Raw genomic sequence first — 9,397 nt, 5'->3', positions numbered from 1 at the left:
CGGACTTTGTGCAAAAAGACAAACAAACCAAACAAACTATAAACACAATCATAAACACACATATTATTTTACATAATAAATAATGGAAGGAAAAACGTTCAGTAGAGTTAGTCCCTGGTGAGATAGGCGTTTACAGACCAAATGGCCTCTGGGAAGAAACCCCTTCTCATAGCAATGTTACAAAATTGTGAGATTTAAAAAATCAAGTCTGTAATTTATCCCATCAGATAAAGCATAAAAAGAAGTTTAATTTGACACCTAATTCACTTTCATATCTCAAGTATTTAAAAAGTTATGGCCATTTTCATACTTGGAAATTAGCATCTTGTTCCCTATTGATTTTCTATGGACATAACAAAAAAGCTGTGATCGTGGACAGTCAAAAGATCATAACCTTCTTAAAAATTAAGAGAACTGAATGAAATGTTCAGTTATCGTAGATTGAACCATTCTGAAACAAATATAAAATAATCTTACTTGGATGACCTGAAATTAAAGCATATAATTAGTTAGTTACCCAAGTGTAGCTAATTTCAAACTTCAATTACTAGATCTAAACATCTATCCATTTCTTAATAAATGATTAACATTTTTAAATAGCCTAAGTGTCCAAATAATATTCATAAATAATTCACAATAAAACATGATTTTTAAATCTCATTTACATTAATTTATAGGCCAAAATGGAAGGAATTTAGTGTTTAATTGCTGTAAATTAAAGTCCATTTTAAATCAGCTTTCTAGTGGGATCCTGTGAACGCGCTGGTTTAGAACGTTCACATTGCGGTAGATTTGTGCCTCAAATGCCCAGAAAAATACTGCGGGATATAATAGGCCCAAAATGAGCTACTCGCAATATTAAACTTTGTATAAAGGGATCTTAAGAAGCCCTTTTTAATGTAAAAATATGCAGCCTACCTTCTATTATTTGCTCTATGCGACCCTGACAGCTGCCGGTGGTCGCGGGGTTAGAGATTGATTTTTAAACTACTATAACTATTATACGAGGCCTTTAAAACTAATAATAGCTTTTGCGACGGGGTCTTCCAGCGATTTTTCGTTAATAATTAACTAGGCTGAACATCTTCGATTTGAACAGCCTAGAGAAAATCGCGTTTTAAACCCGCCCCCCTCTAAACGGCGCCAAAATCGCGCACACCCGCAGCGACAGATTTTCAGCGACGCTTCATGTAGGCTTTGCAACATACCTACTTCTCAACCTCTCCGTTCTCACCGCATGGCAACAGAGGCGTTTGCCTGACCGTAGCAGCTGGAACAGGGGTGGAAGGGGTCTCTCATGATATTGTTGGCTCTGGAGTTGCACCTCCTGATGTATAGTTCCTGCAGGGGGGCAAGTGAAGTTCCCATAGTGCGTTCGGCCAAACGCACTACTCTCTGCAGAGCCTTCTTGTCCTTGGCAGAGCAATTCCCAAACCAGATGGTAATGTTCCCGGACAAGATGCTTTCCACCGCCGCTGCGTAGAAGCACTGGAGGATCCTCGGAGACACTCTGAATTTCCTCAATTGCCTGAGGTGGTAAAGGCGCTGCCTTGCCTTACTCACGAGTGCTGAGGCGTGTGATGCCCATGTCATATCCTCGGAGATGTGGACTCCCAGATATTTAAAACAGTTCACCCTATCCACAGGATCCCCATTTATCCTCAATGGAGTGTACGTCCTCGGATGATGTGCCCTCCTAAAGTCCATGATCAGCTCCTTCGTTTTTTTGATGTTCAAGAGGAGGCTGTTATCCTGGCACAAGAGTGCTAGACCAGCCACCTCCTCCCGGTAGGCCTTCTCGTCGTTGTCTGAGATCAGGCCCACCACCACAGTGTCATCAGCAAACTTAATTATTGAGTTGGAGCTGAACCTAGCCACACAGTCATGTGTGTACAGGGAGTACAATAGGGGGTTGAGGACACAACCCTGGGGCGATCCTGTGCTCAGGGTGAGGGACTTCGATGTATTCCCTCCCATCTTGACTACCTGGGGCCTGGCGGTGAGAAAGTCCAGGACCCAGGCACACAGGGAGGTGTTGAGCCCCAATTCCATTAGCTTCCCGGCCAGTCTGGTGGGGACTATCGTGTTGAAGGCTGAACTGTAGTCTATGAACAGCATCCTCACGTAGCCCCCCTTCTGGCTGTCCAGATGGGAGAGAGCGGTGTGCAAGACCTGGGAGACCGCATCGTCCGTGGATCTGTTCGGACGGTATGCGAACTGCAACGGGTCCATGTTCCGAGGGAGGAAGGCGCAGATGTGTTTCTTCACCAGCCTCTCAAAGCATTTCATGACTACCGAGGTAAGGGCCACCGGACGGTAGTCATTCAGACAGGCTGGGGAGGCATTTTTTGGTACCGGTACAATGATGGATTTTTTGAAGCAGGCAGGGACCACGGACTTGTCCAGGGAGAGGTTGAATAATGTAGTGAGCACTGGAGCTAGCTGCATAGCACAGGACTTGAGTACTCGCCCCGAGATGCCATCGGGGCCTGCAGCTTTTCTCGTGTTCACCCGTGTCAGAGCCCTCCTCACGTCGTGCTCGGACAGCGAGAATGTGTGCACATTCCTCCCTTCAGCTTCGGTAGCCAGCCTGCTGGCGGTATTGTCGATAGTCGGCAGACCTGGAGTGGTGTTGCCCCTCTCGAAACGAGCGTAAAAGGAGTTCAGGTGCGCAGTGTAATCAAAGGTAATTTCAAAGGTCAAAGGTGAAGATGTGGCTGATTGGAGCAAAGGTAAAGCATTCTGAAACAAATATGAAACAATCTTACTTAGATGACTTGAAATTAAAGCATTTAATTAGTTAGTTACCTAATTACAAAATTCAATTACTAGATCTAAACATCTATCAATTTCTTAAGAATAGATTAACATTTTTAAATGGCCTAAGTGTCCAAATAACATTCACACAAGAATTCACAATATAACATATTTTTAAAATCTCATTGTCATGGATTTATAGGCCAAATGGAAGGAATTTAATGTTTAATACCTGTAAATTAATGGCCATTTAAAATCAGCTTGCGAGTGGGTTTTACTGGAACGGGACCATTTGGAACGTTGAGGTTGTGGTGCTTTATACCCCCATATCGGCATGCCGGTTCGTATGGGGACTAAATCGCCATTTCGCAACTTAAAATGTGAACTAAAGGCATCTTAAGAAACACTTTTATACATAAAAATAAACAACTTTCTTTTACCTGTCACCTACATGAAATCCGTCCCCGTTGTCGGCGTTTACGGCTTTAGAAGCTGGTTTTAAAATGACTCCAGCGTTGAAATTGTCGGGCGATTAAAAAAAAAAAAGACACAGAACGGCCGTCGGAACGATTCTTCAGCAAACGCTTGGACTCCGACAAAATATAATCCAGGACAAGGTAAAAGAAAATCGCGTTTTAATCCCCCCCCCCCCCCCCCACGCGGCACAATCGCGCACACGGCTAGTGGCAGAACTGCAGCGCTGCTGAAGGTAAGTATTGTAACATACCTACTAGTAACATGTTTGTGACGGCAGCAGTCACTACTTTAGAAGCTATCCTAAGAAATCATATGTATAAATTAATCTGCAGGATAAATGACTCTAAAAATGTGATTATTGTGGCCTTGTCAAACATAAGGTTTAGCACGACACGCTACCAATCCCAGTTGTGGAGACACTGGTATCATTCTCCCGTTGTAGCACATTGATCATTCTTTTTATTCTGGATTTTAATTCATGAATTGTGGTTTTTTTAAAATATATAACTTGTGATGCTTTTATAAGTGATATACTAAGATTTTATATGTACTTTATGATGTTTTTAATATGCAATGTATTTTTTATGTAACGTTGTCCCTTGTCTGGACCTTGAGTCCGAAATAACGTTCATTATTATTGTTATTGTCACGTGTACCAATTAAGGTACAGTGAAACTTGATTTACTATACAGCCATACTAAATAAAAAGCAACAAGACACACAACTACATAAAAGTTAACATAAACATCCACCACAGCGGATTCCCCACATTCCTCACTGTGATGGAAGGCAATAAAGTTTTATCTTCTTTCCTCCTTATTCGCCCGCAGCCGGAGCAGTCAAACCATCTGCAATCGAAGCCCCCACAGCCGGCGCAATCAAAGCCCCCGTGTCAGTGTGGTCGAAGCTCCTGCGGTTGGAGCTCCCGAAGTTGGTCCCTAACTAGGGGACGCAAGCTCCACGATGTTAAGTCCGCAGGCTCCCGCGGCCTGGAGCTCCCGAACTTGGTCCCTAACTAGGGACCGCAAGCTCCATGATGTTAAGTCCGCAAGCTCCCACGGTTGGAGCTTCAAGGTCGATCCAGGACAGGGACTGCCAGCTCCATGATGTTAAGTCCGCAGGCTCCCACGGTTGGAGCTTCAAGGTCGATCCCGGACAGGGACCGCCAGCTCCATGATGTTAGGCCGCAGTGCGGACGGAGATATGATGTGTGAAAAAATCGCATCTCCGTCGAGGTAAGAGATTGAAAAAAGTTTCCCCCAACCCCCACCCCCCACGTAAAACAAAGCTAAAGAACACTAACACATACATTTAACACGCATTAAAATTAAAACTAACAAAGCAGGAAAAGGATGAGACAGACTGTTGGCGAGACAGCCGCTGCTGGACATTTTCATTCTCCTTCCCATTCCTACACATATCTTTTTGTCCTCGGCCTCCTCCACTGTCAGAGTGAGGCTAAATGCAAATTGGAGGAACAGCATCTCATATTTTACTTGGGCAGCTTACAGCCCAGTGGTATGAATATTGATTTCTCTCACTTCAAGTAGCCCCGGCATTCCCCCTCTCTCTATCCCTCGGCCCCACCCAAGTCGCACTAGCTTCTGATTTTCACCCTACAAACAGCTAACAGTGGCCTGTTTCCTTTATCATAACTTTTCTGCATATCTTTCATTCATTATTCTTTATCTCTCCACATCACTGTCTATATCTCTTGTTTCCCTTATCCCTAACCAGTCTGAAGAAGGGTCTCGACCCGAAGCGTCACCCATTCCTTCTCTCCAGAGATTCTGCGCTGCCTGTCCCACTGAGTTACTGTAGCATTTTGTGTCTACCTTCGATTTAAACCAGCATCTGCAGTTCTTTTCTACACGTGATATCCTACATTATGGATTCCAGTAATTTCCCAACCACTGAGGACTGTTGTCCCCTGATTTCTCTTTCCCATCTTTATTAGGGGGTTTGTGTTTGATAACCTCTAATCCACAGGAACAATTGCAGAAAGCAGAGAACCTTGCAGGTTGTTCAACCACATCATCCTCTCTCAGGAGCCACCCCGCAGATGTAGACTTAGTTTAGAGATTCAGCGTGGAAACAGGCCCCTTGGTCCACTGAGTCCACGCCAACCAGCGATCCCCGCACACTTACACTATCGTGTATACACACTAGGGACAGTTTACATTTATACCAAGCCATTTAACCTACAAACCTGAAGAAGGGTTTCGGCCCGAAACGTCGCCTATTTCCTTCGCTCCATAGATGCTGCTGCACCCGCTGAGTTTCCCCAGCAATTTTGTGTACCTTCGATATTCCAGCATCTGCAGTTCCCTTTTGAACACTTAACCTACAAACATGTCCATCTTTGGATCACCAGATCCTTGGGACCAAGGGTTTCGGCTCGAAATGTTGCCTATTTCCTTCGCTCCATAGATGCTGCCTCACCCGCTGGGTTTCTCCAGCACTTTTGTCTACCTCCGACAGGACTACTTTGGACTGACAGTCAGTTCCTTCAGTGCCTGGTTCTCATCACCCTTGGTTTTCTCTCACATGTGCTGCATGCTTGGTGTGTGTCCCTGTGAAAGCAGAGGCCCAGCAGTGTTGCAATCAAAGGTACACAAAATTGCTGGGGAAACTCAGCGGGTGCAGCAGCTTCTATGGAGCGAAGGAAATAGGCGACGTTTCGGGCCGAAACCCTTCTTCAGACTGATGGGGGGTGGGGAAAGAAAGAAGGAAAAGGGGAGGAGGAGGAGGAGCCCGAGGGCGGGCGGATGGGAGGGTGGGAGGAGACAGCTAGAGGGTTAAGGAAGGGGAGGAGACAGCACGGGCTAGCCAAATTGGGAGAATTCAATGTTAATGCCATAAGGACGCAAGGACCCCAGACGGAATATGAGGTGCTGTTCCTCCAATTTCCGCTGTTGCTCACTCTGGCAATGGAGGAGACCCAGGACAGAGAGGTCGGATTGGGAATGGGAGGGGGAGTTGAAGTGCTGAGCCACCGGGAGGTCAGGTAGGTTATTGCGGACTGAGCGGAGGTGTTCGGCGAAACGATCGCCCAACCTACGCTTGGTCTCACCGATGTAAATCAGCTGACATCTAGAGCAGCGGATGCAGTAGATGAGGTTGGAGGAGATACAGGTGAACCTTTGTCGCACCTGGAACGACTGCTTGGGACCTTGAATGGAGTCGAGGGGGGAGGTGAAGGGACAGGTGTTGCATTTCTTGCGGTTGCAACGGAAAGTGCCCGGGGAGGGGGTGGTGCGGGAGGGAAGGGAGGAATTGACGAGGGAGTTGCGGAGGGAGCGGTCTTTGCGGAAGGCAGACATGGGGGGAGATGGGAAGATGTGGCGAGTGGTGGGGTCACGTTGGAGGTGGCGGAAATGGCGGAGGATTATGTGTTGCATTTGCCGGCTGGTGGGGTGAAAGGTGAGGACCAGAGGGACTCTGCCCTTGTTGCGTGTGCGGGGATGGGGAGAGAGAGCAGTGTTACGGGGTATGGATGAGACCCTGGTGTGAGCCTCATCTATGGTGGCGGAGGGGAATCCCCGTTCCCTGAAGAACGAGGACATTTCCGATGCCCTGGTATGAAATGTCTCATCCTGGGAACAGATGCGGCGTAGGCGGAGGAATTGGGAGTAGGGGATGGAGTCTTTACAGGGGGCAGGGTGGGAAGACGTGTAGTCCAGATAGCCACGTGAGTCAGTGGGTTTGTAATGTATGTCGGTCAGGAGTCTGTCCCCTGCGATGGAGATGGTGAGGTCAAGGAATGGTAGGGAAGTGTCGGAAATCGTCCAGGTGTATTGGAGTGCCGGATGGAAGTTGGTGGTGAAGTGGATGAAGTCAGTCAGTTGTGTGTGGGTGCAGGAGGTGGCACCAAAGCAGTCGTCAATGTAGCGGAGGTAGAGGTCGGGGATGGGGCCCTGGTACGTCTCGAACAAGGATTGTTCAACGTACCCGACAAAGAGGCAGGCGTAGCTGGGGCCCATGCGTGTGCCCATAGCTACGCCTTGTGTTTGGAGGAAATGGGAGGAGTCAAATGTAAAGTTATTGAGGGTGAGGACCAACTCCGCTAGGCGGAGGAGAGTGTCAGTGGCTGGGTATAGGTTGCTCCTCTGGTCGAGGAAGAACCGAAGGGCTCTGAGGCCATCCTGGTGGGGGATGGAGGTGTAGAGTGACCGGACATCCATGGTGAAGATGAGGGGGTGAGGGCCCAGAGAGTGGAATGCGTGGAGGCGGCGGAGAGTGTCTGAGGTGTCTAGAACATAGGTGGGAAGGGATTTGACCAAGGGGGATAGGATGGAGTCAAGGTATGTGGAGATGAGTTCGGTGGGGCACGAACACGCAGAGACAATGGGTCTGCCGGGAGAGCCGGGTTTGTGGATTTTGGGGAGAAGGTAAAAACGGGCCGTGCGGGGCTGGGGAACGATGAGTTTGGAGGCTTGGTCAGGTAGGGCGTGGGAATTGATGAAGTCGGTGATGGTGCTAGAAATGGTGGCCTGGTGCTCGTCAGTGGGGTCATGGTCCAAGGGTAAGTAGGAGGAGGTGTCCGAGAGTTGGCGCGTGGCCTCAGCTTTGTAGAGATCGGCGCGCCAGACTACCACGGCACCTCCCTTGTCGGCTGGTTTGATGACCCAGTCTGGGTTTTTGCGGAGTGATTCGATGGCAGTGCGTTCAGAGGGGGAAAGATTGGAGTGAGACAGGGGAGTGGAGAAGTTGAGGCGGTTGACGTCGCGGCGGCAGTTCTGAATGAAGAGTTCCAGAGCCGGGACTTTATGAGGGGGGTTCCACGAGGAGGGGGTGCGTTGGAGACGGGAAAAGGGGTCATCATTAGGGGGCGAGGACTCCTTCCCATGGAAGTGCGCTGTGAGGCGGAGACGACGGTAGAAGCGCTCCAAGTCATGGTGGGCGCGGAACTCATTGAGATGGGGACGGAGGGGGACAAAGGTGAGACCTCTGCTGAGGACAGAGGAAATACACAGCAATCAATGTTCCCCGTTACCCATCAACCCTCCCTCCTGCAGTGCTTGCTGCTCCTCACTGTGCCAGCAGATGGTGCCTGTCCCATACTTGGGAAATCACGAGCCTCAGATTACTTTGTCCAAACATGCCCAGAGCCAGCGACCAGAATTCACAGAAGCATCCAGAGCGTGTGTGTGTGTGTGGACGTTGAGATGCAGCACTTTACAAGGACAAGACTGAGGCTGGACAGTGTGTGGGTGAGTTCCAGTCCACGTCTCTCCTGTGTTGTTTGTTTATAACACTGAGGGCAGTGCTTGGCTGCAGGCCCAGGGAAATACACAGCCATGTGATGGCAGAGTGTGGTGCGTTGGCTGCAGGAGTTTGATGCTGGGAGTGAGACTGTGGGGCTGTTCTCCCAATCTGCCACTTGATATTAGTGGCCAGTTGACCCTTGTGTGCCTGAGATCCCTGCCGGCTGCTCAAGCCTGGTCAATTATCCCTGTGTCAGAGTGATACAGTGTGGAAACAGGCCCTTCGACCACACTTGCCCACACTGGCCAACATGTCCCAGCTACATTACCTGCGCTTGGTCCATATCCCTCCAAACCTGTCCTATCATGTATTTGTCTAATTGTTTCACACCAGAGTGGAGAATCTGTAGAATTCTTTGCCACAGAAGACTTGAGGCAAAGTCAGTGGATAATTTCAAGGCAGAGGTCGATTCTTCATTAGTACGAGTGTCAGAAGTTATGGGAGAAGGCAGGAGAATGGGGTTAGGAGGGAGAGATAGATTGAATGGCGGAGTAGACTTGATAGGCCGAATGGCCAAATTCTGCTCCGATGATCAATCTCTTATGATCTTTCTTCAACTTCCTCATTCACAGACCACAGTCTGTCCGTATTGGTGGAAATGTGTCATCTTCGATAACAATCAGCACGGGAGCACCTCAAGGCTGCGTGCTCAGCCCCTGCTGTACTCACTCTATACCCATGACTGCGTAGCCGGACATAGTGCGAACTCCATCATCAAGTCCGCTGATGACACCACTGTTGTGGGACGTATCACTGATGGGGATGAGTCAGAGTATAGAAGTGAGATCGACCAATTGACCAAATGGTTCCAGCACAATAGCCTTGCTCTCAACACCAGCAAAACCAAGGTACTGTTTGTGGACTTCAGAAGTGGTAGGATGGGGACCCACAGTCC

At 48.5% G+C, this 9,397-nt stretch overlaps 1 protein-coding gene across 1 annotated transcript in view; it reads right to left on the bottom strand.

Annotated features, from left to right (window-relative positions):
* mtmr10 (myotubularin related protein 10) overlaps positions 1–9,397 on the bottom strand; it is a 902,395-nt gene that overhangs the window by 330,378 nt on the left and 562,620 nt on the right. The window lies entirely within an intron of this gene.

This window comes from Amblyraja radiata, chromosome X (genome assembly GCF_010909765.2).
Source record: "Amblyraja radiata isolate CabotCenter1 chromosome X, sAmbRad1.1.pri, whole genome shotgun sequence".
In the NCBI taxonomy this organism is placed as follows: Eukaryota; Metazoa; Chordata; class Chondrichthyes; order Rajiformes; family Rajidae; genus Amblyraja; species Amblyraja radiata.
This window is presented reverse-complemented; position numbering and strand designations above follow the sequence as displayed.